Genomic DNA, 13,494 nt, shown 5'->3' with positions numbered 1-13,494 from the left:
AAAATTGTTGCCATTTTTCCTACCAGTTCTACCAATTTGATGCCAATGCTGGAACAGGTTCAGTAGTTACATTTACAAGACACAAGCTGCACGCTTCTGGCCAACCATGGGTGGGCTTGCTTGGGTGCTTGAACTAGCCAGTTTCTGCTGTCCTCCTTCAGTCAACCTGAGACTCTGGTAGGAAGGCATGTTTCCTCCGCAGATCCCTACAAAGTGGCTCCAGTTTTAAGACGGATGAGTTTTCCGCTTTAGTGCATTATTTTAGTGAGATTTTCATTTAAAATGTGTTAATTTTGGTTAACAAAAGAAATGTTTGTATTGAATTGTAAAAGTGTTTCTATTCATCTGGTTATTGTTGATGTTTGTCTTCTCTTATTGCACCAAACAGCAGAACTACAATACCACAGCACCACTATAGTTATGGTAAAATACCTACATAACTATAATGGAATATAACCCTAAATAATAGCACCTATGTCATGCCTCATATTTATTTCTTATGATTTATAACCACATATAAAAAGGCATCCATGTGCTATTCTTGGCACCCTTTGACATTGTTTGAAATAAAACAGAAACAAAACCAGCAACTTCCCAGAAAAACTCAAACTAAACTTAATCTCCACTACAACCCAGTAAGTGGGACTTTCTCCACCAGTGTCTGACAACATCAACAATCTCCTCTCTCAAGACCCAGTCTCTTTGGCTGAGTTTATTAGCCAGAAGTGGGAGAATCTCAATAAACAATTCATATCAGACAAATGTTGTTTCTTTTTCTGTTTACAAATTTTCCAAGGTGATGGTTTATCTCAGATTTATTCATGATACACAGTTACTTCACAAATAATTTCCATAGATAGTTTGAAGTTTGTGAGATTTCAGTGTTTGAAATTCAAACTATTCTGGTTGGGCACACAAGTGTGTATCCTAACTGGATGATCATAACTTAGAATCAGGTTTCTAGAGTTAATACTTACCATTACAAATTCAGAATTCTCCTTCCGAAAATTTGCTTAAAAGTAATTATTTTGGCACATGTTTTTGCTTATAAACTTACTTGCTCATACATCTGCAGAAAACCACAAATATTTTACAAATGTAAATTTATTAATTATTGCACAGTATAAATTAAACTCTAATCACAGTAGCTGATGTTAGAAATAGGGATGCAGTGGTGGCTATGGCTGGACATGGAACATTGGAAGGGAAGCACTGAGGCCCTGAAGTGGCATTGAGCATTCTCTCTCTCAGGTGTTTCGCAGGCTGGTTCTTTCTCACATGTCCAATGTCTACCTGATTGCCATATACAGGGAATTTTTCCCCAGGTCAATTTGGCAGTGACCTTCGGGTGTTTTTGCTTTTCTGTACGGTGTGTGGGTTTCCCAGGGTTTATCCAGGATTATCTGGGTATATCTTACTTAATCATTTCCCTGCCTTTGCTGGGGCCTTGAGCATTGGTGTGCCTTGGTCCCGCCTATTGTCTGCCCATTGCACTTAATAGTCTAGTGTCTTTTGGCTGTAATGCCAGAGGGGGACATGCCACTGCTTCCAGTAGCTGCTTGAGGTAAGTGCTGCCCAGAGCCTGCACCCCCGAACTCCTCCCTTGCCCCAACCCCGTGTCCCAGCCCTGATCCCTCTCCCACACCCTGAACTTCTAATTTCTGGCCCCACCCCAGAGCCTGCACCATCTGCCCCAGCCCTGATCTGCCTCTTGCCCTCCAAACCGCTTGGTCCCAGCCTGGAGCACCCTCCTACACCACAGTCCCTCATCCCCAGCCCCACCCCAGAGCCCACACGTCCAGCTGGAGCCCTCCCCCCAACACACCCTAACCTCCTGCCCCAGCCTGGAGCCCCCTCCCGCACCCTGAACTCCTCATTTCTGGCCCCAGCCCAGAGTCCATACCCCCAGCCAGAGCCTTTACACCCTCCCGCACCTAAACCCCAATTTCGTGAGCATTCGTGGCCCACCATACAATTTCCATACACAGATGTGGCCCTCGGCCAAAAAGTTTGCCCACCTCTGGACTGGATGATCTGGTTGTCCCTTCTGACCTTAAACTCTATAACTCTGTGATTTAGGAATTTAATGTTAAGCAAGAGAGCTTGAGAATTAGGGTCCCTAAATTTCACTGTTACTTATTAAGATGAATAGGGCAGTTAACTGGGGGTGCTGAGCACAGTGCTTGTGAGGGGCCCAGCACCTTCAGTTCCCATTGAAATTAACAGGAGTGAAAGTTGCTTCGCACTTGGCAGGATTTTGGCTTTAGAGGTAATATTTCAGGCTATTTGTCTGAAAACTGAGAAAGACAGTGCTGCACTGATTCACATGCGTAAGGATATCATCATACCCAGAGGAGCTAGAAACATTCTGCATCTTTATTTTAAATAAAAGCAGAAAATATTGGTTATACCAATAGTCTATGAAATATCTTACAACTTCCGTGGTGTGTGTTTCTAGTGGCCCTTGAGTCTGCGAACTGTAATTCTGGTTTTTGTAATCATAGCGCATGTCCATCCCTAACTGATTTCTCATCGTGCTTAGGCAATTGAAAGATTTTAACCAGATTCAGTCACTGTTGAGTTGCTCCGACTTTGCCCTGTGACCTAGAGGTGAAAGGTTCTGTACCCATTAACAGTCTTCTGAACCAACCAATTTTCAGTCTCCCAATTTATATTCATAGCAGTAATTCATTTCTTATGTGCTGCATCACATGACCACTAGGAAAGTAACTCATTGCCTTGTACAAAGAACACTCTAGTTCAAGAGTAGGAGGGAGGATGAACAGAGATATACATTTAGAAATACTGACTAATTGCTCCCTTGAATGGGAATGCTGACTGCTGGAGAAAATTTAGACCAGATTTTCATAAGAGATTTTGACACATACAACTTCATACTGAAAAGATGAAAGCGATGGAGTGCACACAAGAAGCATCTTTTAAATTAAGTACTTCACTTTTATGCCAAGTGAGTTAATGGAAAATGTTATGGGTAGACAGAGTCAAACAAAGTTACTGACTTTTATACGCATTGTGTGTGTATGCAGTGTAATACATTGCATGTGTATTGTTTGTTTGATCCCTTTGTGCATATGCTTTATGATAGTATTCAATTAGCTGACCACGTACAAATTCTCAAATACTACACACACAAAAATACATTAGAAGTACACTATTAATATTACAACTCAAGCACATAAAAGTTAGGGAGTGCCAGAATGAAGGTTGCACCCTCCCTGGGCTGCTCAATCAATCTTAGGGCTTGTCTTCATTACTGGGGTAAGTCGACCTAAGTTACACTACTCCAGCTACGTGAATAATGTAGCTAAAGTCGACATAGTGTCTTCACTGCGCTGCATCGATGGGAGATGCTCTCCCACCCACTTACCGCTTAATCTTCTTGGGGGGCTGGAGTACTGGGATCAACTGGAGAGCACTCTGCCACCGATTTAGTGAGTCTTCACTAGACCCGCTAAATCAGCGTCGATCTCCCCGTGGTGAAGACCAGCCCTCTGTTCTTCCCAAACCCCCAGCCCATTCCCCCATCAGCTCCTTGTCCCACTCTCTGCCCAGCCAGTCCGAATTCTGCCCCCACACCTTCTCTACTCATTAGATCTGTCTCATCACCTCCTTCCCTTTACCCCATTGATTCCCAGTCTCCTTGCCCAGCCAGTCCCAGTTTCTCTCTCCTCCCCTCCCAGTAGTCCCAGTCTCCTCCCCTGTTCTTCTCTTCTCCCCAGGTTGAGGGAGCATGGGGGCATGATAGAGTTTCTTGAAAGATGGCCAGAATTTTTAACATGGGCAAAACAACTTCTATTTCCCTCGTCTTGATCTCTGCAATGGCTGAACCATTTTGGCTGGAATTTTCTAGAAAAGTTCAGACTGAGGCATACATTTGGCATGGAAATTTTAGCCCAAATAGATGAAATTTGGAAAAGGTATAAGTAACTGAAAACAGGATCTTATAGTGGGAAGTGTCAGGTATCCTTAATGATAGATGATGCTACCAGCTTTGCCTGTAATAAGGAATTTTTTAAAACTTGTGGTGATGATCTCACAGTTTAAGAAAGGTGTTAAACTTAACTTCAGAATAGTGTCTTTTCTTCTTAGGATCAAATTCTGAATGAGGTCCATAGGATTAAGGCTTCTGCAATAGTAGCAATTTGAAAAAATGTACAAGATTGTAATTTCATTAGGATAACAATGGGAATTCAGTGCCGAATTGCTCTTTTTGTCTTTTGTATGTTATGCACTATGAGTCCATCGTGTCTGGTGGTAATGAAGGTCAAACTAGAATGTAAAGTAGAACTGCCTTTCTAGAGGTTAATCCATGCAACACCACCTTCAAACAAGTAGCTTTTATGTATGTCTTGCTTTATAAAGGTAGCTGTTAATTGCACATTACTCAGGATGGTTAGTAATTAATCTGCCTCCTCCCTCAATTCTGATAAGAGTAGTTTGATGGATGGTCCCACATTTCCTCTCCATACAGAATTCTTGTTATTTTATAATAATCCAGGGGTAGTAATTGGGACATTATTAGATGGAAAGGCAGTTACATTCTTCATGAGACTACAGGCCTTAAGGAATTGTGATTCCTGGGGTGAAATTCTGGCCCCTCTGAAATCAATGGTATAACTCCCATTGACTTTACTGGGGCTAAGATTTCACACCACTGCCTTCTCCGGTTCCCAAAGCATCTGTTAATGTAATTTCCAAATGGGGCCAGTGTTTTATTAGGCATACTTATATCTTGAAAGTATATTTTGTTTGCTAAGGATTAGGACCCTCAACATTGACTAGCAGGACTAGTATACTGCAACTGATTTGATGGTTAGCCTAAACCATTGACTACCTCCTTTCCCCTCATTTTCCACCCACCCTCCTCCTAAGGAGTATCTGTATATCTTTTGTTGTCTAACATCTGTTCTCTTTTTGTTTCACTTAATGGTTTTGATATTAAATATATCTATTTTCAATTCATATCTAAAAATGTGGTTTCTGAGATCTACATCCATCAAGCTAAATATCCTTCACTTTTGCTGTTTCTAGGCATTGCAAGGAATCTTCTGGAATTCCTAGGTGAAGAGAGCTACCTAAAATAGTGAGATGAAAAGGCCCTCATTCCATTTAGAAACTTGAGCCTAAGGATAGTAGTTCAGAGTGGCATAGCTGAGGCTCGGAAATCTTCTATCCAGGTAAGAAATTTATTTTTCATACTGTGCATTTTAATTTGGAGCTGGCAAAAATTCCTTTTAAAAAGCTGAAAGATACCACCTCAATTTAATGTTCACAAATCTACATCCACTAGGGAGCAGCCTGCTTGAGATCTCCGTAATGTGTTCTGTTTGTAAAGATGCACCAAACTTTAATTGCAGCTTTCATAACTAGTTTCTCATGTGACCGGAAAAATATAGAAACATTATAGTATGTCACTAACAAAAGAGGAAGAGTGAAGTTTCCATATAGAGAATTTCTGTTTACCAGTACAATAATTATTTCTTAGTACCAAATTCATTTTGGCTAATTGCTTGTAAAGGCTAAAGGGTGGAAAATAAATAAGTAGTATGAACTGCAATCCTAGAAGTTGTACTTGTTTGGGCTCTTCTGTACTACAGCTACAAACCTCTCAGGAGACTCTACTAAAGCAGTTTTTTTGTGTAGCACAGACAGGAATTTCACCATATTTCTGTTCTGTATTAATGAGAACTTTGTGGTGGATGAGTGGAACACACTTACCTGTAGAAATTGGCTGAAAAGCTCTAGGAACAGACGTGGAAGACAAAGAAATCTGTGCAGAACATCAAGATTAAAGGGCTGCAAACTTCAAATTCTTAAAATGACTATTGCATGATAAAATTACTTTTTTGATAGCACGCCTTTTAAATAGGAAATGTCAATTGTTTTAAAAATTCCTTTTAGAAAAATTGCAAAGATAAATACTAATAAAACAGCTGAGCAGAAATATATCATTTATATTACAGTAGTGCCCACAAGGTCCCGACCAAGGCTCATTGTGCAGGGACTACATAAACACATTCGAAGACATAGGGTGAAATCCTGGCTCCAAGGAAGTCAGTGATTGATTTCAGTACAGCTGGGATTTCACCCAAGATCCCTGCCCTGACAAACCTGAGAGCAACACCTCAAACATACTCCTGCCCTCCTTGCCTCATCCTACTTCTTTCCCTCTCTCTCTGCCTGTTGCCCATTCAGATTCAGTTTCAGCCTTGCAGCTGGTTACTGGTAAGCATCAGTTTGGCAGGGTTCAGGGAAGAATGTACACCATGAACAAAACACAAAACTGATTCTTATACACAGTGCTGTCAAATACGGAAAGTGACCAAATTGAAAAAAAATTTTGCCCTCTAGTATTTCAGTTACAGTTACCTTAGGGGATTGCTGGTGTACCTATAGTAAGGACAACATTTTGAGATGGAAATTTGTAATGTTTGAATTGGTGGTATCCCTTTCAAATAGTGTTTAAAAAGTCAAATTTTACACTAAGAATAATGAAGTAAAGGCTTCATGAAAGGTATAGAATAATTCCATAGTGGTTAGTGGATATACTTACAGGAGGTTTTTATGATTCATGTACACAGTTTAAGGTACCATAAGCTATCAATAATTCAGGGAGTGTGTGGGACTGAAACGTGGTCTTGAACGCTATTACTATTTCCAGCAAATCAATTTGTTCCCTTTTTTGGTGGGAAAAGGGGGTGGTATTACTAACCAGAAACACATGACATGAAACGGTTGCCAAATGTTCCAGTGAAAATCAAGGGCACACTTCATAATTATGAAGATGGTGTTTGCCCTAGTTTATTTTCCCTTCACTGATGCAACTGTAACTGTTGCTGTAAATTGTATGAATAATTGATCAAGGCAACTTCACGTGTTGCCTCAAGTGATATGCTTATTGCTTTTCAAAACCATACTTCATTCTTTGTACCACAGCTTTACTCATGTGCTTGTGATTTTTCTGATGTTTCTTTCCCCCCAAAGGGAGTACTGGCTTTTGCTTCAATTTCCTCCATTATTTAACTGAAAAGTTCAAAAAATGAACAACATACTTAAAAAAATAGAAAAACATCCATGGTCCTGGGAATGGTGCAGTATACACATCTGTTTTCACATAAGCATGAATTGCAGGCTTTACAAATATTAAACATGTAGCTCTTGCCACATTCCAGCTAAAGTGTTCCGTAACTTGAGACAGTATTTAAAATGAAAACAAAACTATATAGTTTCTTTACCATACTAATAGAAAACATTTAATTTACCTTCTAAAGTCAACCAAAAGAATGACACAAAGCTGTTGAAACAGATTTATGATGCCTTTTCTCCCATAGAAATCTCAATGCAGCCTGAAGGTGCTGTCATGGGAGCTGGCTGAGCTCCAGCTGTGTTCAAAAGTAAACTTCTGTACCGCAAACCAGAACTGATTACTTTGATTTCTTTAGTCATCACTTTGTTTCTGAGATATTATGGGGTGGACTTTTATTCGTTGCTTTTTGCTGCTTTGTTTCTACTAAGTATGTACTGAAATTTCAGCCTAGCAAATTTCGGCCTCTTTATGATTAAAAACCTCCACATTTATGTGACTTCAGCATTTCATGAATCAGAAATGCTCAAAATATTTAGCCATGGTGGAAGTACTGAGGAAAGCAATCTCTCTATTTCCACCAACTTCACTTTGATGGAGCTTCACCTTAAAATACATTTGTGCAGAGGAAAAAAGCCTTTGTTTTTTCATCTGAAATATCAAGCCCTCATTCAAGAGGAGAGTTAAGGGTCAGTATGTCCTTTCTGTTCTGCAGAGATATCTTTAGACATGGGGGAAATAGGCCTTCCTACCCGTCCTTTTTTTTCTCTCTCTCTTTTTCCCCCCTCCTGCTAAACAAGATCAAATATGGCAGTGCAATTTTTGCTAAATCCAGTTGGTTCCTACAATAGAGCCATTTATCCTGCAGAAGTAAAGCTAACATAGCAGGTTTTTGTATTAAACCAAATTTTGTCTTTGTTTTGAAGACAGTATCTTCTTTAGTGGATTTTTTTTAATGGTTCAGACTGAACATTTGAGTAATGGTTTTGTCTTTATTTAGATTGTGGACTGTTGTAGCAGTTACCTGTCTTTTGTTTCAGCATGTTCCATAATTGGACCCCTTTCCTGTTTAAGGAGTGTGGGAAGGGTAGGATCTTCCAGGAAAAAAACCACCCTTGTCATATGTTTGTATAGCACTGTGACGGGGTTGGGTCTCACCAGCGCAGCGCCTCCTGCTGGCTCGTCAGGGAATTAACTCAGTCCAGTGTGGAGCACCCTCCACTGGTGGTGTCCCGTCCATCTCTCGCCCTCCCTTGGTGCCTGGACCTGTGTTGCTCCCTTCTTGCGGCATCCTCTTCAAGACACTGCCCTCCAGGAGTCCCCCTTAGTCCTCGCTCACCCCCTTCCGGGGGGAGAGGTTATCAGCAGTCTTTCACTTCGCCCAGCCGCAGCAGCCAACCACACCCCAAAATCTAACCCCTTGTGCTAGGGGTCTGGTGCAGTCCGCTATCGCCACGTCCAATGGCTGGGTGTATGTGCAAAGGGGAAGGGGGGGACCCCAGCCCACTCTCTACTCTGGGTCCCAACCCAGGGACCCTTTGGCGGCAGCTTTCCTGCCCTTCTTCTCTCCCCTTGTCCACCTCTCTCCCTGGGTCGCTTCCCCTTCACACCTGCCCGGCCCTTCCCTCAGAGCCTGCAGCCTGGCAGATACCGGGCTGGAGTTCCCTTCTGCTCCCCACTGCACTGCACTGTCCCTGGTGCTAGTCCCCTCACACAGGCGACAGACCTTCACCCTCTGAAGGCCTGGGAGAGACTGACTGCTCCCTTCCTGGGCAGCCTTTATATAGGGCTGAGCCTGGCCCTGATTGGCTGCCTCTTACTCAGCCTCTGATTGGCTCCCTAGCAGGCCTTCTCTGATTGGCTGCCCATCCACACAGCCTCTCTGGCTTGCTGAAGCCCCATCTAGTATAGGAGTGGGGCAGCCACCCCACTACAAGCACCCATTACAATGGCCCCTGATCCTTCTGTATCCCTGGCTAAAGCCTCCGCTTTGCCTTTGTTCCCTACACATTCCCAGTCCATTGCACCTCCAACCTTTTATGGACTCACAGCAATACAAATTGGAGAGAGTCCAGAGGAGAGAAATAAAAATGATAAAAGGTCTAGAAAGCCTGACCTATGAGGAAGAGTTAAAAAAACTAGACATGTTTAGTCTTGAGAGAAGAAGACTGAGTGGGAACCTGATAACTGTCTTCGAATATGTTAAGTGCTGAAATAAAGAGGATGGTCATCCATTGTTCTCCATGTCCACTTAAGGTAGGAAAAGAAGTAATGGGCTTAATCTGCAACATGGGTGATTTAGGTTAGATATTAGGAAAAGTGTTTCCAGCTATCAGGATAGTTAACCTCTGGAATAGGCTTCCAAGAGAGATTGTGGAATCCCCATCATTGGAAGTTTTTAAGAAGAGGTTAGAAAAACATCTGTCAGGGATGGTCTAGCTATACTTTGTCCTGCCTCAGTACAAGAGGCTGGACTAGATGACCTATCGAGGTCCTTTCCAGCTCTACCTTTCTGTGATACTAACATTCACCAGAAGGAGTCTAGGACCTAATGTCTCTTGGACCAAGGCTTATCTCTGACAAGCTGTAGCATGTGTTCCAAACTTAAAAATTGCCTTTTTAGCAGAGCTACTAGGTCTACTTTCTAGGCTACTTTTGCTGCAGGTCTCTTCCTTGTCCTAGCCTCTCACTGTGACCCACCAGTCACATGGGACATGGAAGGGGTAAGGAGAAGGGGATATTTGTAGAAAGCGTTATCTGAGAAGTGGCTTCTGCTAGACAGAGAGAACTTTCCTCAGGCTATTAAATGTGACAGATTGGGTCTGGGTGTCTCCTGCGGGGGGGGGGGGGGGGCGCATTGAGGGTTTGGGGGAGGCATCAAAGAAGCTTAGGTGAATTCTGGCTGGAGATCATAGGTATGCAGAAAAGCTGAGAAGCCAGGAAGGGTCTGGACACCTAAAAAAGATAGATGGTCCGAGGGTTGACAAAAGGTACTGAGGTCTGGTCTACACTGGTGGGTGGGGATCGAGCTAAGTTACGCAACTTCAGTTATGTGAATAACGTAGCTGAAGTCCACATACTTAGATCTACTTACCGCGGTGTCTTCACTATGGTAAGTCGACAGCTGACACTCCCCCGTTGACTCCGCCTGCGCCTCTCGCTCCAGCGGAGTACCAGAGTCAACGGGAGAGCACTCAGTGGTCGATTTATTGCGTCTAGACTATCCGCGATAAATCGACCCTCACTGGATTGATGGCTGCTCGTCGATCCAGCGGGTAATGTAGACAAGCCCTGAGTGTGATACTAGAGAGCAGCAGTTCCCTGAAGGATAAGAGTGAAGGAGTCTGAGGGCTTGTCTACACTACCAAGTTTTGTTGACAAAACTTATGTGGACACCCAAAAGTCGAGAAAATAAAAATCGCCAAAGGGTGTTCATACTTGCTCCCTCAGTCGACAGATCATGTCCACACTGGGGACACCACCACCGACAGGGTGAGCAATGCATTGTGTGTATGTATCCCATAGTGCAGTCTTGTGAGAAGGAAGAGCTGATCGCTGCGCATCTTGGGATTCTCTCCAAGTTCTCCCACAGCCCCCTCAGCTGCGGAGAGCAGCATCATGAGTAGCTCTGTGAGCTGAGGAATGGCAAAGCAGCACAGCAGTCTGTCCCCCTCCTCCTGCGGCAGCCGTCTGCCTGCTGCTGTGTTCCTAGAGCAGGGAAGAACAGGAGCAGTCCAGTGATTTGCTCTTTGTTTGTTCCCCAATCGGAGCAGCACACAGATACTTCCCAGAGCTTTGAAAGGGGAGGGGCTCATGCCTGCAGGGCAGCAGAGATCAAACCACTGAGCAGAGCAATCAGGGCAGGCATTGTGGGATACTGGGGGAAGCCCGTTCTGGCGACAAAACAATCAGCAGTGTCTACACTGGCTCTTTGTCGACAATAAAGGGAGGGGAAAAGACAGAAGTCTCTCATAGGAATGGAAGTTTTTTGTTGCCAAAACTGGGCGTTTTTCACGACAGAAGTCTCATTGTAGTGCATATGCTCTTGCTGTTTTGTTGCCAAAAGGCAGTTTTTTGGCAACAAAACTTGCCAGTGTAGGCAAGCCCTGAGGAAATAGGGCCTTGGTTCCAGCACGGGCAGGAAAGTGCTATGCTTCAGCACCTCACTGCCTGCGTTATAGGCTGTTTTGACAACAAAGCCATTATCTATCTGTTTCCTTTGACACACACAAAAATAATAATCATGAATATGGTTGTATTCAAACATATAATAAGTATGTTAATTATTGTATTACTTTTTTTGTTTGAAAAGTAGCCTGTGTCAGATTTGGTGTGGAACTACATGAACCAAATTCTCAAGTCTTAAAACTAACCGTTCACTTGTCCAGAGGAAACGGAAGAAAACGTTAGACTTGTGGGTTTACATTTCAAAGAGTAATTTGTTAAAAAATGTTTCTAAGTTACTAAACAGATTTACTTCTTGAAAATTCAGTCGCTGCCCTAAGAGTAAGTAATGTAAATTTGGTGTTAAAGTTTTTTTATACATATTATTATTTATTTGCAGTTTTGGGGAGCCTACTATAATAGTGAGATGATTATGATTAGCATAATAATGAAGAATTACAGCACAACGACTGCCAAGCGAGACACCATCTAATGGGATTTTAGTCACCACTAAATGGTAACTGCAAATCTCAGTATAACCTTAATTATCTTCTGGGATGTGTCTGTGATGCAGATAAATTGTCTTCCTGCTGACAGCATCACCTAGTCAGAATAACCAATCAGGATTTGTAAAGTTCATACAATCACTATGGGTCTTGCCCCTGTGGCTACTCCTTTGCTAATTCTTGCAGGCGTGCTGCAAGAATTTTAAATAATTTGCCAAACATTCTATAGTGACTCTAAATGTGCAACCTAACAGTATATTTATTGTAAACACAATTTAGAGCTTTGGATACAAGCGTCATTTTTTTCAACCCAATATATTTTGTTCCTTTTTCATAAGGTTTATATAACGCAACCAGTTTTGAGTTCAACTATAATTCAGATTCAGTTTCTTTACACCACCTGACATCTGCTTCAATGATACCTTCTGTCAAATAGGTTTTTAGTCTTAGGTTGACAAGACTTTACAAGTGATAGTTGTGTACTTACTTTTCCCTCTCTCTCCACTGTACATCTGTACTTCACCATGGATTGCTAGTGTTTGATAATGTGGTCCTGACTCTATTCTGATAGTAGTTTTCACTGGATCTCTGAATGTACTTGCTTTGCTCACGTTATTTACACTTCATTTCCATATAATCTGTGAAACTGAACATTCTTTTCAGAGTAGCAGCCGTGTTAGTCTGTATCCGCAAAAAGAACAGGAGGACTTGTGGCACCTTAGAGACTAACAAATTTATTAGAGCATAAGCTTTCACAGGCTATAGCCCACTTCATCGGATTCATAGAACGGAACATATAGTAAGATATATATATATATACACACACACACATACAGAGAAATTGGAAGTTACCATACAAACTGTGAGAGGCTAATTAGTTAAGATGAGCTATTATCAGCAGGAGAAAAAAACTTTTGTAGTGATAATCAAGATGGCCCATTTAGACAGTTGACAAGAAGGTGTGAGGATACTTAACATGGGGAAATAGATTCAATATGTGTAATGACCCAGCCACTCCCATTGGTACAAAGAAGATTCTTTGTACCAATGCTGCAAGCATTTTTCTGTAGAATACAAGACAGGCTGCAGTTTGAGGGACTGGTGCTTTGGGGTGGGATGCAGAAAGCCTTTCAGAAATAAAGAAATAGAAGTGATGCTCTCAGGCAAGCCAAATTTGGCAAGACACAATTGTTGAGAAGAAAGGCATGAATTATTATGTAGATTATAACATAAAATTAAATGCTCTGGTTGAGGACTGTTTAGCAGTTCCTCAGCTGCAAGTGAACTGAAAATCAGGCTGGCAAAAAGTACAGTCAACAAAATGGCTGTGTCTATAAGCTACTATATGTGAGTGTGTCTCGCCTTCATATTGCTTGAAATTTAGTTGTTCTTGTAGATCAAATATAAATAGATTACCCTTTTTTGTTGTCATCATTGTTCTAGCTATGCCAAACATAGCTGTCACTATTACATTATTTCCTCACTTTGAAACTTGGGTTTTCACTAATCTAACCTTTAAGATTAATTTTTCCTTGGACTACTACTACATCTGTTTCCAGGTACCTGTATGCATACTTGTTGTTACTCAATTTGAGTAAAATAAGAATAATACATTTCATGCTTCACCTCAAGGCATTAGTGTAGAACTCTCCTATTTGAGTACTGACCTGTACAGTTGGATAGGTGTGCATTATTATTTTCAGTTTTCTGTGAATAATT

General features: G+C 41.9%; 1 protein-coding gene across 3 annotated transcripts in view; it reads left to right on the top strand.

Annotated features, from left to right (window-relative positions):
• The window catches only part of FAM110B (family with sequence similarity 110 member B), a 191,559-nt gene that overhangs the window by 49,533 nt on the left and 128,532 nt on the right, over positions 1 to 13,494 (top strand). For all 3 annotated transcript variants that reach the window (XM_074944348.1, XM_074944346.1, XM_074944347.1), the window contains one exon: positions 5,053 to 5,198. The gene's annotated coding sequence lies outside the window, so the exon portion shown is untranslated. The remainder of the gene's footprint in view (positions 1 to 5,052; positions 5,199 to 13,494) is intronic.

The sequence above is a fragment of the Natator depressus genome, chromosome 2 (genome assembly GCF_965152275.1).
Source record: "Natator depressus isolate rNatDep1 chromosome 2, rNatDep2.hap1, whole genome shotgun sequence".
Classification (NCBI taxonomy): domain Eukaryota; kingdom Metazoa; phylum Chordata; order Testudines; family Cheloniidae; genus Natator; species Natator depressus.
Note: the sequence above shows the minus strand (reverse complement) of the source record. Positions and strands in the feature narration are given on the sequence as shown.